The sequence below is a fragment of the Galeopterus variegatus genome, unplaced genomic scaffold, assembly GCF_000696425.1.
Source record: "Galeopterus variegatus unplaced genomic scaffold, G_variegatus-3.0.2 Scaffold2329, whole genome shotgun sequence".
Taxonomy (NCBI): domain Eukaryota; kingdom Metazoa; phylum Chordata; class Mammalia; order Dermoptera; family Cynocephalidae; genus Galeopterus; species Galeopterus variegatus.
Window position 1 is genome coordinate 210610 of NW_007728440.1, and position 19528 is coordinate 230137.

Sequence of the window (19528 nt, forward strand, 5' to 3'; positions counted from 1 at the left end):
AGAGTGATAGTGGGGAATGGCTGTTTAGTTCATTTTGTCAGGGAGTGGTGCTGATAATACCAAGGTCCGGGGTTTGATTCCTGTACCAGCCAGCCATCAAAAAACAAACAAACAAAAAAGTGATAGTGATTACTGTATTGTATTTAACGAAATTTAGATAAAATGGTTAAATTGTTTAGACTCAACCATAACTAGTTTTGAGGGCTTCCATGAAATAAATTCAAGGTGTAATTTTATATGAGATCGGCTGAACAATTAATAGTGTTAGTTCTAATTCAAATAATACAAAATTTGCCCTGAGTTTGATATGGGTATATCTATTTTATAAAGTTTTAAGAGAATACAGAGTAGTAGCTAAGAAAATGGACTCTGAAGCCAGAATGTTTAGACTGGAATCCTGCCTCCATCACTCACTGATTATATGACATTGAGAAGTTTTACTCAACTTCTCTGTGACTCAATTTACTCATGTAAAATGGGGATAATAATAGTACCTATGCAGTAGGGTCATTGTGAGAAATACAGGTGGCAAATATCTGTAACATCCAGGCTAGTGGCTGGCACACAGTAAGCACTATGCATTATGGTTTATTCAACTACACTTTACAAATGGGGCTGTCCCAAGTAGCAGATTCCTGCAAGTAGAACTTATCTTCAAGTTTACCAGCTCACAGGAGAACTGGCCTCTGGCAGCAGACAGTTCAGTGGAGAGAGCTGTATATTTAACATGGGCAAGGAGGGTTATGAACAGATGATGGAGAGCCAGGGAGAACAAAGCTCTGCTCTTCTGATTTTTTAGTGAAAGATCCAATAGATCTAAGGTCACCTGCCCAGTCTTGGAGTGGGGACAGGTCTTTCCTACATCCTTCCTACCAAGAAAGGGCCTAGTTAGCCCAGTAGATGATTAGACCTTTCCTGGCTTGAGTTAATAGACTTTCCAACACAATGAATAAGAGTTTGCCTTTAGAGAGATAACTGATAAGGCAGGCCACCCTCAAATCACATATGAGCTTAAATTGGCCTATAAAGATAAACAACGAAAAGAGGCTACCTATATCCATCAGGCAGCTACAGCCAGAATGCAAATTAGTTTTGTATTATATGAGTTAATCCTGAATGAATATCAAAGACATGGATCTGAAAGACCCTATCTTGTTAGGCCACCTACAGCAGCTCAGGTGAGATAAGGTTTCTTGTGCTGAGACACAGCTTGGATGAGTACAGCAATGCCTAAGGTCACAGAGGTGGCAGAACCGAAATATGCACCATTTAATCCACTTTTGGCCAAAGATACATTGTGGTCAGTTGCCCATACTCACCCCAAGATGAATTCAGGTTAAAGCACCTGGAGCTGGGATAGTCAGAAGACTATTATCTGACCAACATGTGGACAAGCCAGATGATGCTATGATGGCAGGCAGCTGTCCTGCTGGACAACAACCCACAAGGAACCAGCACCTATGAACAGTTAGTGACTAGGAGAGGAGAAGCTATTGTTAGGTCCACAGATCTCACCCCAGAGCCCCAAAGGTAATCCCCTCCTATCAGAAAGAGCTTCTCAAACAGTGTAATTCAGTTCACCCCAAGAGAATACAAGGAAGGGAACAGGGTAGCTCACTGACCTAGGGAGGCAGTATAGGGGCAGGGATGGCTCTGGGATTAGCTTTGAGGAGAGAAAGGGCAGAGTGGTCCAAAAGATTCTTGGAGGCTGCTCTGAAAACTTCCATAACCTCCTCTCCTAGTGGGAGGGCCTGGGCAAGGCCTGTAGCCACAGTATCTCAATCCCGTATCATTGCAAATTCTTTACTCATTTTACCCAAAATTCTATCTATTGGGGCTTTATTTGGGTTAACAATATTCCTGTGTAAAAGGAAAATATCACTGGTGAGTGTTAGTGAAGGTAGCTAAAGGACATGAAGTCCTCTGGCATTATCAGTGATATACATAAAATATTTTAGAATGGAAATATTTTTTGGGTGAAAAAGAAAGTTGTTCATTGTTCTATATGTTCACAGTGCTTCTTAAAGTTTCCATGTTCATGACTTCAGTAAGTTGTTTATTTATTGAGATATCATTTACATACTATAAAATTCACTCTTTTGAAGTATACAATTCAGTGGTTCTTAACATATTCCTAAGGTTGTACAACCATTGCCACTATCTAATTCCAGAACATTCTCATCACCCCAAAAGAAACCCTAGACCTCTTAGCTGTCACTCCCCATTCCCGCCAAGCCCCTGGGAACCATGAATCTTTCTGTTTCTAGGGATTTGCCTCTGCTGGCAATGGAATCATACAATATGTGGTCTTTTGTGGTCAATTTCTTTCACTCAGCCCAATGTTTCCATATAAATAGAATCATACACATACAGTATGTGGCCTTTTGTGTCTAGTTTCTTTCACTTAGCATAATGTTTTCAAGGGTCCCCCACGTTCCAGTGTTACAGCATGCATCAGCACTTCACTCCTCTTTATGGCTGGATAACATCCCATTGTACGGATATACCACGGTTTGCTCATCCATTCATCAGCTGAAGGACATTTGGGTTGTTCCTACTTTTTAGCTATTATGAATAATGCTGCTGTGAACATTTTTTGTGTAGACTTATTTTATTTTTGTATATGTATTTTTGAAAAGGTACAAAAGAGTATATAGTGAAAAGACTTCCTACCCCCGTCTGTCCCCAGACATCCACTTCCCCCTCTCCATTGATAACCCACAGCACCCATGTCTTCTTTATATTTCTAGAGATACTGGGCATATAAAAAATGGGAAGCTATACACATTTTTTCTTTTTCCTTAAAAAAAACCCATAAATGGTGGTATACTACGAGGATACTTCAAAAAGTTCATGGAAAAATAGAATTAAAAGATAATATGAATCTTTCCACGAACATTTTGAAGTACCCTTGCATACATACACTTTTGTACCTTGTTTTTCTATTTATTCCTTTGCTATTTCTATTTATTGATATTCAAAGAATTTTCCATGTCAGTACATAAAGAATTTCCACGTTTTAACATGTATGTGCATAGTATTTAACTGTGTAGATATATCACAATTTTCTTAATCAGTCCTTTATTGACAGACATTTAAATTGTTTCCAGTCTTTTGTTATTACAATGATTTAAGAAATACATAAGTTCTTAAAAGATGGAATGAATGAACTAAAAAAGGAAGAAATTTAATCAGATTGCCTTCCTCTAACACTCAAAAGCAGTCAGCTGCATGCACTAAAGGATGGGAGTTTTGATTTACAAGGAAAGGGAGAGAGAAAAAGAAAAAAATGAAAAGATCTCAAGTGAATCACGCACACACCTAAAGCTTATTGAAATGGCAAAAAGAAAAAAAAAAAAGCTTACTGAAATGGCAAATTACTTTTTTTTCATGCAGAGAAGATGCCATCTGGAAATGTCATGCCAACTACGCTAAGGTTACCCTCAGCTAATAAGCCGCTCAGAGAGGAAGTTGATTCTAAGTCTAGCGCTCTTGGCACCAAATCACAATGCCTTACCAATAAACTTAAAATCAATTAACTTAATAAAATGCTTATACTGACAATGTATACAACATATACTCCTGTAGCGACATGCTATAATAGATTAGTGGCAAGTGAGGATCTACTTCTCAAATTAAGGAGGCACCTTAGTGTTCATCAAGTCTTTAGGCTGAAAAGCTATAAAGTACATATGGTATTTGACTTTCAAATGCTCGTGTTGTCTTCTTCATCTATTTTAAAAAATGAAAGGTGGCTTCTCAGCTGGGGATTATAATGGAGCAACCTGAGCTGGGCACAAGCCCTTCTGGACGAGTAGACTGGCACCATGTCATTGATGCATACCACCAGGGAAGTGCACAGCTCTGAGTCACAGGCCTGACCTTAAACAAAACAAAACACTATCCTTGGTCGTTATAGAAACCTGTCAGGGAGTTTTCAACCATATTTGTATCAGAGTTTAAATTAACCCTGTAATTGTTTCTTTAAAGCACAAGGATAGCTAGATGTCTGCCCCAAAGGTCAGTCTTTTTCTGAAACAGACACGTATTTTTTTAAAGGTCACATAACTAACTAAAGCCAGGTGACCTGTGTTCTATGGCCATTTGTCACTGATTTATCAACTTAAATTCTACGCCCCTGTTTCTATAGAGAAAAAAGAGAAAGAAATGTCTCCAGCATCCTCACTCCAATATCGCAGTGAACATTTAAAAACAAACAAACAAAAAAAAACCTCTTTGGATTTCAAGGAAGGGGTTGATGTTTATAAATCAGCTTAATATATGCCACCCATTTAAAAAGTAGGTATACCAGCTATTTTTGTTGGATGTTAAAACAGGGATCCCTCCCTAGTCACAGTGTTGTGGCAATTCAGTGTGGCAAAGCAAGAGTGTTTTAAGAATCGAAAAACCTAATTAATTTTAATTCCCTTAAAACTGCCCAGTCATTTAATGTCACAAATGAATGCTAAAGCCTATATAAATTATCATACTGGACTAGGAAACATATAGAGAAGAGATTCATTCAGGAGTTGTGAAACAGGACATTTAGTTTTCAAGTCCTTTTAGCAAGTTCAAAATGAATTAAAAGTCAACTTCGTAAAATTAAATTGAGATAACGGTATAGAAGTTAAATCAATTTTAAGCTTTCATTTAATGAAAAGAACAGTGGATGTTTTGTAGACTTTACTGTATTGTAACCCAAGGGAACAGCACTAGAATTGGAATCAAAAACCCCAGATGTAATCTCTGACTCTGCTGAGCTGTTTACTAGCCAAGTTAATCTTTCTTCCTCATCTGTGAAATGAGGATATCAATACCTGTCTTGCTTTCCCTACAGAATTGTTTTAAGAACAAAGTTAAAATAATGTGCCCAAGGGCTGGCCCGGTGGCGCACTGCTGCAGTGCGCCGCTTGGGAAGCGCGGCGGCGCTCCCGCTGAGGGTTCGGATCCCGCATGCGGACCGGCCGCTCACTGGCTGAGCGAGGAGCAGGGGCAACACCGAGGGTTGCGATCCCGTTGCCGGTCCCGGTCCGGTACGGGCGCGACACTGAGGGTTGCGATCCGTTGCCAGTCACGAAAAAAGACAAAAAAAAGACAAAAAAAATAAAAATAAAAAAAATAATGTGCCCAAGTACTTTATAATTTGAAAAGTCATATTAAAATAATATATTTGTAAAAGAAAAATATATATACATACATCGGGCTTTGTATCTATGTGGGTAGCATCTTCTGATTTTTCAAGTGGACTTAAGTGTTCACAAGACTCACACACTTTTCACAATAAACACAAACATTTATCTTACTTATACCATAAAATCCAGTAGCAGATCATTGTGAAGACTAGTGATTTCCATGACAGGGATGCTCTCTCTCTCATGTTAGCCCAAACTTTTAAGGATATAGAATGTAGAAAATAGTAATATGGGTATTTTAGTTTTACTTGGAGTCTAGCTATTTAATCCTCTTGTATTTAGTTAATACTTAATTCTCTGCAAAAGCATAAGTAGCTGAAAACAAATGTGTTATAAGCAAGCACCACATAATCTTGGTTCTTTGCTTTGATTTAAAAATCAAAAGCATACTCCTCTGTACAAAGCATATTTGTACAGGGCATTTTTAGTTGCTTTAAGTAATTGACATGGTTTCTCCTTCATTCTTTAGAAAGAAAATAACTTGGGAAGCCCTCAACAAACGAAAAAACTATGCCAAGTTTAGTTACAAGACTTTTATTCAGGAAAAATGAAATCAAATAAGGAACGCTTTTTATTTCTGCTGTTTAAGGGCTGGAGATTTAGTAACAACTTGAAGAAGTGAGTTAATCCCTTTGTAAGACAGCCAGGACAGGGTTTATTTTCCTACTGTTATGATGGTAACTTAGAACACACAGGACAACAATATCAAATATCAATTCCCTCCAGAGTTGTAACTTTCTAAATGTAGTAATTAGTAATTTATCAAGATTATCATTCAGGATACGAATACTTTCTACATATTAGTTTGAACTTCCGTGCCACCTTCTACATCAAGTCCTCAAATGCTATAAAACATAAACTAGGTACTGTTTTTGTGAAATGAGACTACAGGTGTTATAGATGAGAAACGGAGACATTAAAAAGATTAAGTGTCTTGCCTTCAGAGAAGGGGGACGAGGTCAAACTAAGAATAGAAGCTCAAGTACTGTCACCTGTCCTAAGAATAAATCTAGAACACTTTCCACCTTCCTACTTGCCATCAGTACATATTCTAATCGATTTTTATGTATTTTAAACATATGTTTTGCAGTAAGAAAATTAATCTTCTAAACTGGTTTGTGGAAACATCATTTAGTTAAGGGTGGTACTGTACATATGAACTACAGAATATAAAGTATTCATACATAAAACACCTTTTTTCAAATAAAATTAAATCTGATTTGAAAGCTTAATGTTAATATCTAAATCTTAATAAATAATTCATAAACTTGAACTATAACAGAAACTAGAAATAGTTTTAAACTCAACCATTACACTATATACAGTAAATCAGTCTTATTACTCGTGATTAATGGAACAATCACAGAACAAGTAAGTCGCATTCTGAGATCAAAGAGCAAGTCAGTGGTGGAGGAAGCAAGATGTTTGCAATCTAATAGTCTCTTCCAAGACCAAAGTGCATGTTATTCCATCATGCCAAAAAGTTTTTATGGGTTTTCAAGGGTCACGTGTCTGTCTGGAAGGGTTGGTAAAGTTTTTTACAAGTCCCTATACAGAATTCTTTTTAAAAAATTCATGTTCTACTGATAAATTTTAAATACATCTAATCATCCAGTTCCCCACCCACATCCCTCACCTAATCCCAGCCCAAGGATTTTCTGTCGTAACTTTTTGTTCTTATGCATTAAATTTGCATGGCTGTCCAGAGTTGGGGAACAGCAAAGAACCGTTTCTACCCAAGCAACAGCAGCTGGAACTGAAGTGGAAAGTACAGGATTAGCCCCTATAGAGAGTGGGAAAACTCTTACAAATGCCTTTAAGGGATCTCCTGCCAGCTAACTCCAGAGTGCTAGTGAAGACTTCCAGAAGGAAATATACCCAGCCAACCCCCTGGGCCAAGGGACAGTGTTTGGACACAATTCTGGGGATTGAGAATAAAGGGAAAAACAACAACTCAGCTTTGCAAGAAAGTAGGGAGCACTTTCCACATAAATAGGGGCAAAAGCCATACACTAGAACCTTTCATTTCCATCCATTCTCTCTGAATTGTAACAGGTGTGTTGTTTTAATAATTTGCACTTAACACCTTGACACCATGGTTTGGGATCGATCCAGCACAGACCAGTTTAGTCCTCAGTTAACTGCTCCTCCACCTTCCAAAGGCAATTCGATTTTGTGGAAGTGACCAACACTAAATGTTTACAACACTCTTAAAGATGATCCTGCCTAACTATAAAAACTGCGAGTTATTTACTTCCTGCCTCTGATGAAAATAAAATTTACAAGTGTACCCCTCTTGACTAGGGGTCAACAGTATGTGAATCACAAAAAGGTCGGATTTTAAAATAAGCCAGTATTTTTTTCTAACTCCATGCCAGAATTCCAGAATACCTGGTACTTTTAAAATAAGGCTCCTAAATTTTTTCTCAGTAAAACTGGAATATTTATTTTACATCTTCTTTCACAGCATTATATGCCAATTTAGGCACATTTGTGTAATGTTCATATAGCTAGACTTCAATTGTATAAAATATATGAAGTTAACTGGTGAGATCAACCACACTCACTTTGAAATGCATCCAAAAATAAGATGGACTGATGGATCGATAGAGAGGTGGAGAGATATATGATAAAAACAAGTAGAGTAAAATGTTGTCAATGGAAGACTCTAAATGATGGGTATACAGGTGGTCACTGCAAAATCATTTCAACTTTGAAAATCTTCTTAATAAAGTGTTAGGGGGGAAATAAAATACAGATAAGCAAAAACTTTAAAAATTGACTGCGGCTACACACACGCAAGTACTGGCTTCCACAAGGTACTCCAGACTATTGGCATAGAACGTGAATAATACGGAATGAAGGGACCGAAGTGAGTACCACGCCCTCCAAATGGGGAAAAAAAAAAAGCCGCCAAACCCATTTTAAGGTTTTTCAGGCACAAGCAAAGAAGCCCTGAAAATCTCATAATGAACTGCATTATTGCACACACATATTTTCAGACTTGTGTTGAACAGTTTGGACTCTGGGCCAACAGAGAGACCTTTCTGAAAATTCCCTGAATCCATTGATACAGCCTCCATCTGAGGGATGACACTGTAGTCAGCCTCCAGTCCCTTAACCATCTCTCCCCTTTTACGGTCATTTTAAGTTTAAAGCATATTCTCATCTGTTTTCAGATTCCTAAAGGTACTAGAAAAAAAAAAATCTAAATATAACAGATGGATAAGTGCTCATGGTAACCAGAAACCAAAATGTAACTTCAGCTTTCACAGGCTGATGCTTTAACACCCATGGCTTTAGTGTGATGGCCCCGCTATAGACCTTTTGTCTTTATTCCCACGACAGAAATATTACCCTGAGTTTGATGGATGACAAATAGGTGCTATTCAAAATTTTATTTTTGGTTGACATTAATAACCTTTGCTTATTTTAAAGTCAATCAGTAAGTGTTCTCCAAGATGTTAAAATTTAGTATAAAACCCAATTGTGTGTGTATTTTTTTAATTAGTTTTCATAACAGTTCAATATACTTTTAAAAATCTAATTCAAATGTTGGTAAAACCTCTGAAACATTTCTATGAATTCTAGGGTTCCACACGATATAATGTGAAAACCACTAGACTATAAGAACTCTATCTGTACACTTAGTGTTTATTAAATCCATGACCTTTAGGTCATATAAACAGCCACTAATCCCTCTCTAGACTTCGTATGTGAAAGTGGTAACTCACTTGTAACTTCCTGATTCTGAATCTTTCTCCCCCCTTATAATACCTAACTATATTGCCGCCCTTATAGTACCCAACTCTAACCTCCTGCCCTACTATCCTCAACCCCAATTCTCCAGTTTCATTCACATAAACAAGACCCTCAATTGTATTTTCTAGGCCGGCCTTCCAAGTTTCACAACACAAATAATATGACCATGTAATGTGGGTGGGATAGGGGACAGCAATATGTATGTGCTTGTATACTTGCTGGTAGTCAGAAACAAATGGAAACTCCCCAGAGTCTGAAAATGGAGCATATTTCACACTCAAGTTACCACCACTTCTCAGCCACCAAAATAAATGTCAGGCTTTCAGCAAATCTGATAGCAGCTCTAAGAATTTAAAAATTAAAACCACATAATAATATGCATGCTGAAGTGTTTAGGGGCGAAGTGTACACATGCCTGCAGCTGACTTTGAAATGCATCCAAAAAGCTGGGACAGACTAATGGATGGATGGATATGTGATTTAAAAAATATAGTAAAATGTTTAATTGTAAAATCTAGATGGTAGGAAGATGAGTGTTTGCTGTAAGATTTCAATTTTTCCATCTGTTTGAAGAACTTCAAAAAGATATTGGAAAACACCGAGGCCATGCTATAATGAGGTAGGAGGGACTATTCCATTCTAGGATATCCTCCAGTGATGTCAGGAATATGGATATTAGAGGAGCAAGGAGTCAAACCAACATTCTGAGACTGTTTGGTGTAATGCTATGGTAATGATTTATATGATTTATATAATGCCTTTCATTTGATTAATTGTCTCTCTAGTAAATGCCTCCTAGGCCTCTGGTACTAAACATTACATGATACAGAGGACACAAGAGAAAATATCAGGATTCTTGCTCCCCAGGAGCTTCCAATTTCCTGGAGAAAGCAGAGTACAATTTAAGACAGTAACCCTCACCAAATCCAATCCTTTACTCTTTGTGCCTTAGATTGTTCCAGTAAGAAAAATGGAAAATACTAATGGGAGGACCAAAAGAGTCAGGTCGAGATCCTGTGTGAAGTCTATGAGGACTAAGGGTACAGAGAGCAGAGCTGGGAACATAAGGGATGGGCCAAAAATATTGGAGCATGTTGCATTGTTTCCCAGTTCAAGCCTGTCCCCTGTGCCCAATGCAAAGGGTGGAACACATCCTCTCCAATTAGTCAGCGTCTGAGCCACTTCAGGGAGTGACCAGTACAGATTATGAATCCCCCAGCCCGTGTACACTGACGATCACACAAACAAGCCCTTACCGTCAGTTACATGAAACGCTCTACTGGTTCTGCGAAAGAAATGTGTGGAATACCTTAAATAAATTATAAATTTGTAGCCCTAAAGAATGTATAGAAATGGTCTTATCACATACACATATCACATGGTTTATGAGATGTCTGCAGACTCATAAAGGCCACAAATTCTCACCAAACTACCTATGGCCCATTGATTTCCTACTTAGGTGAAGAACTGTTAAAGAAACTAATTATTTACCCAATAACAGGATATTGAAAGATGCTCTATAAAGCATGAAGCTTATCTGGCTGATAGGATAGAAGAATGAGGCTACTATTCTAAATACATTTTTATATATTTCATCTTTTTTATGTTAATTAATTTGATCCCTAGAGCTGTTTAAACCAAACTGAAATATTAACAATGAAAGAAATAATTAAATACATAAATTATAGCTATGATAGGCACAGTTCTCCACAATGGGCTTTCAACATGTGATATAAGGCTGATAAAATAATGATGATGACAATAACAATGATGATGATAAAAGTGCTATTCTTTCTCAAGCATTATTAAGGGCTCCAGGCCTTAATATTGTGATTTCTGTAAAAGCTTTGACTTCAGCTATGCTTATTGTATTGATCATAATAAAATTGATATGATTAGTCATGGCCTTAATCCAATAAATTTTCTAAATTCATAGTTATAAGATGTGCAAGTCAAGGTTTCAAATCCAGAAATTAAGGAGCATCCAACATTCATCTCACAAGTATGGATCGCTTTTACAAGTGAGCACCTGTTGTTGGCTTCTCAAGTCTTTGTACTATTAATAGAAGAGCTGATGATGGACAAAATCTTAAGGCAACTTCCATATCCAGTGAGCTTTTATGATGTTCAAAAATCCTAATAAAAGCATTAAGTATTCACAAGTTCCTATTGGACTTGAACTGAACTTGAGGACAGATCTGAACTCTAGTATTTTATACTTGGGGAGTAAGGATGGAAGGGAACTTAATGCCACTTCCTGTGCCTCAGCCTTTCTGCAATCCTTATTGATAATTTACTGACCCCTTTGTTGTGGTTTTAAAGAAAATTTACATATGTGAGTTTGTTCCTAAAAAAGATGAAAACACTTGCACATAGATAAATTATCCATGAGTAAAGTGACATAGTATACACCAGCCTTAAATAAAGAAAAGCAGTCTGGCTCAATTTTAGATAAACTACTAACTTTCCTAAAACTGGAATATCCTTATAAGTCTCAAAGCACCATACGGGAAAGGATAAAATGTTCTAAAGGGTCATTTGAACCAACTGAAGTCCAAGATGGTTTGACTCTAGCTACTTTAGAGATCAGAAACCTGTGTCTTCACTTCACATCAGCTGGATATAAATTTGAATTTCAATGTCCAATTCTAACTTCTCCCATGGGAATCCTGGTCAAGTTCAACCTTTATCATGGACCTCAATGGTACAGTTTAATACATGTGAACTTTGAAAGCGGTCCAAACATTTATATGTACATAAATTTGTAATCCTGTAATGGATAAAGGAGATGCTTTTAAAAAATAAAACAAATGTAATGTCCAATCAATGTTCCCACTGATTTAATATTCTTATAAAAGGTTCTCTTTTTTCCAATTTATTTTTTATTGAAGCATAATTGATTATACATATTTGTGGGGTACAAAGTTGATTATCAATAGTTGTGTACAATATGTGGTGGTCAGATCGGGATACTTAGCTTATTCATCATTACAATGCATAATCATTCTACATGTCCATTAACCGATTTCTCATTAATTTCTCATTAACCTCCCTCCTTCTCCCCCTCAGTCATAAAAAAAAATGAAATTCTGCCATTCACAAAAGATTCTTATAAAACATTCTCACAGTTTATTCATGTTAATTAAACAATATTTTAACTGAAAAGAGAATTATTTCATTAGAACACTAGTAATGTTGTGTGTATGTATGTGTGTATTTATCTATACAACTTCTTAGCTTTCTTTACAAGTTTGATGTGTACTCTGATCAAAGACTGCAGAAAAATCCAAGACTCTGGAGGTTCCATTTTTCAAGAGTCCAGTTAGGACCCCTATTGTAAGTGAGGCAGTTTCTGTCCTCAAGTGAAAATGAATTCCTTCTAAATCAGAGGCTGGGAAAAGTTAGGAGATGTTACAAGAGGTCAAAATTAAGTCCATTAATCCCAGACCCAGATTTAGTCGCCATAGAGACAGGAGAGATAAATAAACCAGTAACCTTAACAAATGTGCTGCACCTCTGCCAGACATATCTCTGACTTACCATTATTTTTACTTAAGTGTTTTTCAGTCCAAACACAACTGACTGAAGCCTACAAAACCAAACAGAACTGGGCCCAAAAGAAATAGGAATGCTCATTCAAGCGAAGGGCAGGCAAAAGAGTCAAGAGCTACCCACTTAGCACTGTGCTCTCTGCTCCCCTTGAAAGACGATTGCGACATGAGGCTCCAGAGGCAATGACATATGCGGAAAGTATGTGTTGCCAAAGCCAGAGGAAACCATGTCAAAAAGAAAAACAGACACGAAGTAACTGGTCTAATTAAAAGAGAAAAGCATACTTACAGCAGGGCAACAAGTAGATCTGAAACAGGGAATACAGCTGAAGGGGAGGGGGCCACTGTAAGCAGACTCAACCTTAAAATAAATTTTGTTGCTTATGTAAATGAAATCAGAAGCTGAGATGGGCATCACCCTTGAATTACAGCTCCATCAAGATTCTCAAGTGTATGTGGGATCTTTAGACATGAAGGTACACTCCCTGTCTGGCACCACTACACATTTGTTAGGAGCTCTGAAACAAATATTTATACTTTGTCATGTGGGACACCAAGATGCCTCTCTACCAACCACAAAAAAAAAAGAAAAAAGAAAAAAGAAGAAAAAGAAAAAGAAATGGGGACTTGGGATGATGGAACAAAACAAGCAAGAAGGAACTATATCACTGGAACTCAGTGTTTAGGCTCTGGGCAGGAGTCCTCACTATGTTTCAGTTATTTACTAAGCACCTACTGTGTGATAGATGGGAATATTCTCCTTGTGATATGGAATTAATAGGTACAAGTGAAAAATTCTCAACTTCTAAGTGAGTATACACTTATGGCAAAATGTACAAACAACATCACAACATGAATAAAACCCCAAATAAAGTGATACTTACATTTGTCCATGTGCCTTCTAGTTCTTGTCCATATGTACATAGTATCACTTAGCATGGTTACAATCACTGCGTATATACAATTTTGCATCCTGTATTTTTTAGTAGGGCTATATTATATAAATTCTTTCATGTTGCTCTGTATGCATCAAAATTATATTTTTTAACAGATTCATGGAATTCCACTGCATAGATATATCACGATCTACTTAACCAGAAATATTTGTTGAATAAATGAACCATTTCTCTAATGTTGGATATTTAAGTTCTAATTTTTTGTCCTTACAAATAAAACTGTGATGAATACCTATAGCATATTGTTCTTCTTTTCTTAGAACAACTTGTTTCTTAGAACATATTTTCCAAAATAGGATTACTGGATTAAAGGGTACCAATATTTGTGACTTTTGCCATATATTGCCAAATAATGTTCCAAACGGCTTTGTGCCAACTTACAGTGCTGCCAGCAATGAGTAAGTGTATATCTGTTTCAAGGTAACCATATTAGCATCGGATTCTCTTTTTGTTTTTGTTGATTTAATAGGTGAAAAGTGTATATTGTTGATGTTTGAATATGCTTCTCATTGCATATCAGTGAGGCTGAACATTCTCCCATTCATTTCTTTACTTTGTGATGTACGTGAATGTCTTTACCCCTCTATCTACTAGAAAACTCATTCAGCCAACAGTTATGGAGCATCTACCATGTGCCAGGCCTGTGCATGCTTTTCTTACAGTCTGTATGTGCTCTGTGCATAATATAGATATTGATTATCTTTGTCATATGTGCCACAAATTTTTCCTGGGGTTTTCCTTTTCATTTTAATTATACTTTTTTGCTGTAGGATTGTATATATTTGAATCTGTTGACCTCTTCCTTTCTGACGTTTTCTATCACTTTATAGCTTATAAAGTTAACATACATCCAAGGATTTGATAATTATCCTGTTTTCTGTGGTCTTATTTGTAAGTTTCCTAAGAGCCCCATAAATATATTCTCCTATAATTATATAATCAAAAACTCTAATCCCTATTCATGATTCTTGAGATTTAACATATCTAGCTTTTTTACTAGAAGCACTTAATTTAAAACAAATTTTTAAAAAAGTTAGACTTACCTTTCACATGTGCTATACTGTATTAAAAACAACTGATTTTTGAGCAACCCTGCTGCAACTAGAAGTGAACCCAGGTTTATCAAGGATGGTTCAACCCAAAATAGTTTGGCTAAGCTCTCCTTCTCTTTCTCAGGCCAAAGAAAAAGTGATGGTTATTAGAACCATCACTGCCTGACTGCTTTTTCTTAGGATTGCTTTAGGGTAAGGTCCCCTTGCTACTCCAAGAGAGCTTGGTTTGCACACTAGCAGCAGCATAACCTGGCGCTTATTGGAACTTCAGAATCTCAGGCCCTACTCCAGACATGGGGAATCAGAATCTGCACACCAATGTTTGAGAAGCACCAAGGAAGACCACAGGAATATTCCAGAATAAGATAAAACAATCCTACTCTGTTGATGCTCCTTCTCTTAACTGGGTACCATCAGAATGTCCCTCCCCTGAAATGTTTACCTTCGACACTTTCAAAGCACCCCCCTTAAAGTGAACATCACCCAGCATCATGCACCTGAAAATTAGCAAGCTAATATTTTGAGAAAAAGGATGATCTTGAGTTTGCAACCTCAATTTTATGTAGACTAGGGGTTGAAAACCCACATGCCCATAAGAGCCAAGCCTGTCTTTTAAATGAATAAAACATTCAAAGAATGGCCACTGACCCTTGTCTGTAGCATCAAGGAGACTACAGAGATTGTTGGGGACTGTGGCGAACCTCAGAGTTTGTGCTCCATCTAAAGAAATAGGAGCTATTTGGTTCCAGCCTAGTGTAGCCAAACAGGAATGCAGGTTCAATGTTGCCAGATCTTCTGATATTTCAAGAAAAGCTGAGAAATCTGGAATTTTTAAATGTGAAATTTCTCCATTTATTTTTTTTTTAAAGATGACCGGTAAGGGGATCTTAACCCTTGACTTGGTGTTGTCAGCACCACGCTCACCCAGTGAGCTAACTGGCCATCCCTATATGGGATCCGAACCCGTGGCCTTGGCGTTATCAGCACCACACTCACCCGAGTGAGCCATGGGCCGGCCCCTGAAATTTCTCCATTTTTAAATGCTGGCAATTCATTTAAAAGTTTAAAAGAACACATCTGTGTGGCAGATCCAGCCCACCAGTTTGAGACCCTGGCTCTAGACTGATGATTTCCAAACTCTTGAAGACTGTATAACCTATTTGTGCTGATCCTCATGCTTACTACTAGTGCACCAAGAAGAGGAGCCACATCAATATAAATGGCACAAGTCAAATCACTATGACTACTGAATGTTAAAATTTTGTGTTTTGTGAATAATTAAAAAACTATCAAATCAATAATGAAAATGACCATATGTCAGTGATACAAATATTTCCCAGATATAAAATGTATGTTTAGTTAATTACCAATATTGTCACTACTATGGTACAAATACAGAGAACTCATGTTTATCCCAGCTCATGTATACGTTAAGAATTATGCTGTGTTCAAGTCTGTGGCCCAAATAATGCTATAAACTAAAAGGCAGCCAAATGGAGTAATTTCAAGTTTTTGAATTATAAAGTTCATCTATGATAAATGCTGTATTAAATTTATAACCAGACACTATCATTTAAAAATACAAAATATCCTCGTGTGGAAACTGCAAAGTCCATTTTCCTAAGCTGTCTAATAATTCCAAACAAACTTTTTAAAAATAGGGTGTGAAATGCACAGTTTATAGTTGTTTTCACTTGGGGGCATTTGGGTCCCAGACACAGCTGCATCCCCAGCTATTATCACATACTTTATTATCTTCACGTGCTAGTTGGAGGTGGCATAAATCACAGACTCAAAGAGCAGACTAGAGACAGGGACTTTGAATTGCACCCTTGAATCCATACTGGTCTGCTCAATATTAGGCAATGTAATTTTTTAAAAATTACACACAAAAAATTACATTAAAAAAAAAGCAAAAAATTTTTGGTTTCCTCACCTACAAAAGGGAAAATAATATAGGGATGCCCTACACTTGACGAATATCAGACCCAAAGTGTATTATTCTTTTTGTGTTGCTCATCACTACATTCCTGGCCTGTCACATAGTAGGGCTGAATGAATGAATAAATAAAAGAAAGGAAGAAAGTGCACGAGATGCTACTGCATCATGGCTGCTGAACTGGTTTACATAATGCTATATGTTTTCGTCACAGTGAGACAGAATTTAACAGAGTCTATTTAATGAACTCACCTGAGAAAGTCATTACTCTAAAGGAAAACCCAAAGATGCCAAGTTTTGGTCAAAGTAAAGATGACATCGGGGTGTTCCTGATACTGTAAAACCACTTCAAATACGTGTATGCAAAACTTGAATTAAACGTTCCATTTTAAGAATACATACACATAGTTTCTATCAAAAGTTCTCTACTGATAAAGCCTGTCTAAGGTGCAGGTTGCTGTAGGATTACTAAGGGCAAACAACGCATGTGAATTGCCAGGTTTCCCCTAGCCATCATTTCCAACTAAGTAAATAAATGGGGGAACGATTTACCCTTCTTTATATCTCCCGAAAGAATCTAGTCTGTTTCTGTGGGAAAATAAAAATAAGAACTGTGAAACAGCACAGATCTAAAATCTCTGCTCTTTAGGGGGTGGCCCGTGGCTCACTCGGGAGAGTATGGTGCTGATAACACCAAGGCCACAGGTTCGGATCCCCATATAGGGATGGCCGGTTAGCTCACTGGGTGAGCATGGTGCTGACACCACCAAGTCAAGGGTTAAAATCCCCTTACCGGTCATCTTTTTAAAAAAATAAAATAAAATAAAATAAAATCTCTGCTCTTTAGATAGAGCACTATGTTTTCAAACTGCCCTAGGATTCCTCAGAAAAGGGAGATAGTCATAGCCTCGTGCAGATCTGCTTTGGTTTTTCTCTGTTGGGGTTAGATCTAAGAATTTTTTTGATGGTAAGTTTCTATTATTTCTTTTAATGTAAAAAACAACCATTTTAGGTGAAGGCTATGAATGATAGCTATGGCATGGTTTAGACCCACGGATGAAGATTCCAACCCTGGTAGCTGAGGGAAGCTGCTGACATTTTCACCATCAGGCCAGTTTAAAAGCCCACGCCCCTGGAAGGATTTCTGATTACCACCACAATTGATGAAATGGATAAAATTCTGACTAAACATTTCTAAACATTTGTCTTATATGTTTTACTCTTTAAGGATTCATACATTTAGGTACCTGGACAGGTATATTTTAAAACCTGAGAAAAATTCTATAGCAAGTAGACATAATAAAGGCAACCCTTCCCAGCTAGTGAACATCTACCCTGCCTGAAAGATAGGTACCTACGCTGAACGTGTGACTGCGTGCAGGGGTGGGTAGGGCAGAGGTGAAGACAAAAAAGCAGCAACATTTTGATGGATGAAACTGAAATCTTGAGTTGGTACAGTGCTGGCAATTGTCACATCTCCTCTCGTAAATGCACAGAGACTGAGGTACGAAAAAAAGAGGGGCTAATCCTGCACTGTGCCCAGATGAGCCATCTTTTAGATTCCCTCCTCTCATTATTTTCAAAGGTGAAGGACTCTTCTCTCAAAGAGAGCAACGAGGAACCCTGGATCATTGCAGAGTAGAAACAAGCCACTGCAGCTAATTGAAGAGGACAGCTATGGTCAAGGAATGCTCTGGTTGGTCTGGCTGCTCACACCAATGCAGCAGAGCTGCTCTGAACATGAGGGCAAATTTAAAAAAAAGATTTGCTGGCCCATGTTAATGTAATCCAACAGAAGCACTCTTTGGTGTCCCCATCAGCAGATTTCGCAGGGGCAGTCAGCACCTGGGCTCCATCCGCCCAGGGCAGAAAGATTCCTGACGCTTGATCTGGGCAGCAGAAGTCTCCTCCCTCCCATGCCAGTATTTGCTCCATGCAGCTTTCCTGCTCCCTGCTGTTCATCCTGTGACATGAGCAGGTCTTTATTTTCCAGCAGACCTTCTATCAGTTCTGTTGTGCCTGGCACATTCACTTTTTATGCCCCCAGGCTCAAAGCAAATGAGATTTGCCCTTGAAAAGCATTCCCCGGAGAGCTAATATTTAGGGTAAGCAAGTGATATTGGTTGGGTCGATTAAAACAAACCCTCTTAAACCTCCTGTACAAATAAAGCTCTTTGTACAATGCTGCCCCTAGCACCACAAATTGGAAGGTTGGGAATCAGTGTAAGAATCTGTGACAATTAATAAGACTTACCTCACACTGGATGTGTGCAAGGGCTGGATACAGTTGAGAACAGCTTCCAACGTGCCTGTTACAGAAAAAATGAGAATCAAGAGGAAAAGTTACCTTTTTAGAAAAAAAGTTAGAAATTCTAAAAAAAAAAAAAAAAAAACCCCATTTCCTTTAGACTTACCTCACACTGGATGTGTGCAAGGGCTGGATACAGTTGAGAACAGCTTCCAACGTGCCTGTTACAGAAAAAATGAGAATCAAGAGGAAAAGTTACCTTTTTAGAAAAAAAGTTAGAAATTCTAAAAAAAAAAAAAAAAAAAGCCCATTTCCTTTGAAATGGCTCCTGGTAACACATTCTACTTAGTATTTACAACCCTTAGAGCTAAAGGAAAACTGCCAAGATGTTCTGCATATTTCTCCAAATGTCTGTTTATCATATAACATTAGCACTGGCAGTGGATCTGGCTCCCTCATTATCAAGCTGTATTAGCTCAAACACTCAGCATTGTTAGGGAAGTGAGCTCATGGCCTATTTCAGTTTTAAATTAACATCTGGCAATCACCCGGGTAGTCAAAACAAATGACTCAGTCGTTTAGAATAGATTTATTAGTTGAGCCTTCTTTCTCTCTCTCTTTTAACATCTTTAGAATATTTGCCACAGGAGGGCTCTGATCCAGCCAGAATATAGAGCACAAATCACCAGAGGAATATTTAGAGGTGCTACCATGGAGACGAGGTACTGTGTGACCACTGAAGTTATCTCCAATCAATAACAGGATTAGGATATGGGCTGGTGGGCAGGCTCATCCCCGTGGGGATGGTTCTGCAACACTAGGAAACAG

The 19528-nt window shown here is 37.7% G+C and overlaps 1 protein-coding gene across 2 annotated transcripts in view; it reads right to left on the reverse strand.

Annotated features, from left to right (window-relative positions):
• Positions 1-18761, reverse strand: part of FHL1 (four and a half LIM domains 1) — a 38519-nt gene extending 19758 nt beyond the window's left edge. For both annotated transcript variants that reach the window (XM_008581331.1, XM_008581330.1), the window contains exon 1: positions 18707-18761. The gene's annotated coding sequence lies outside the window, so the exon portion shown is untranslated. The remainder of the gene's footprint in view (positions 1-18706) is intronic.
• Positions 18762-19528: the final 767 nt, after the last annotated feature.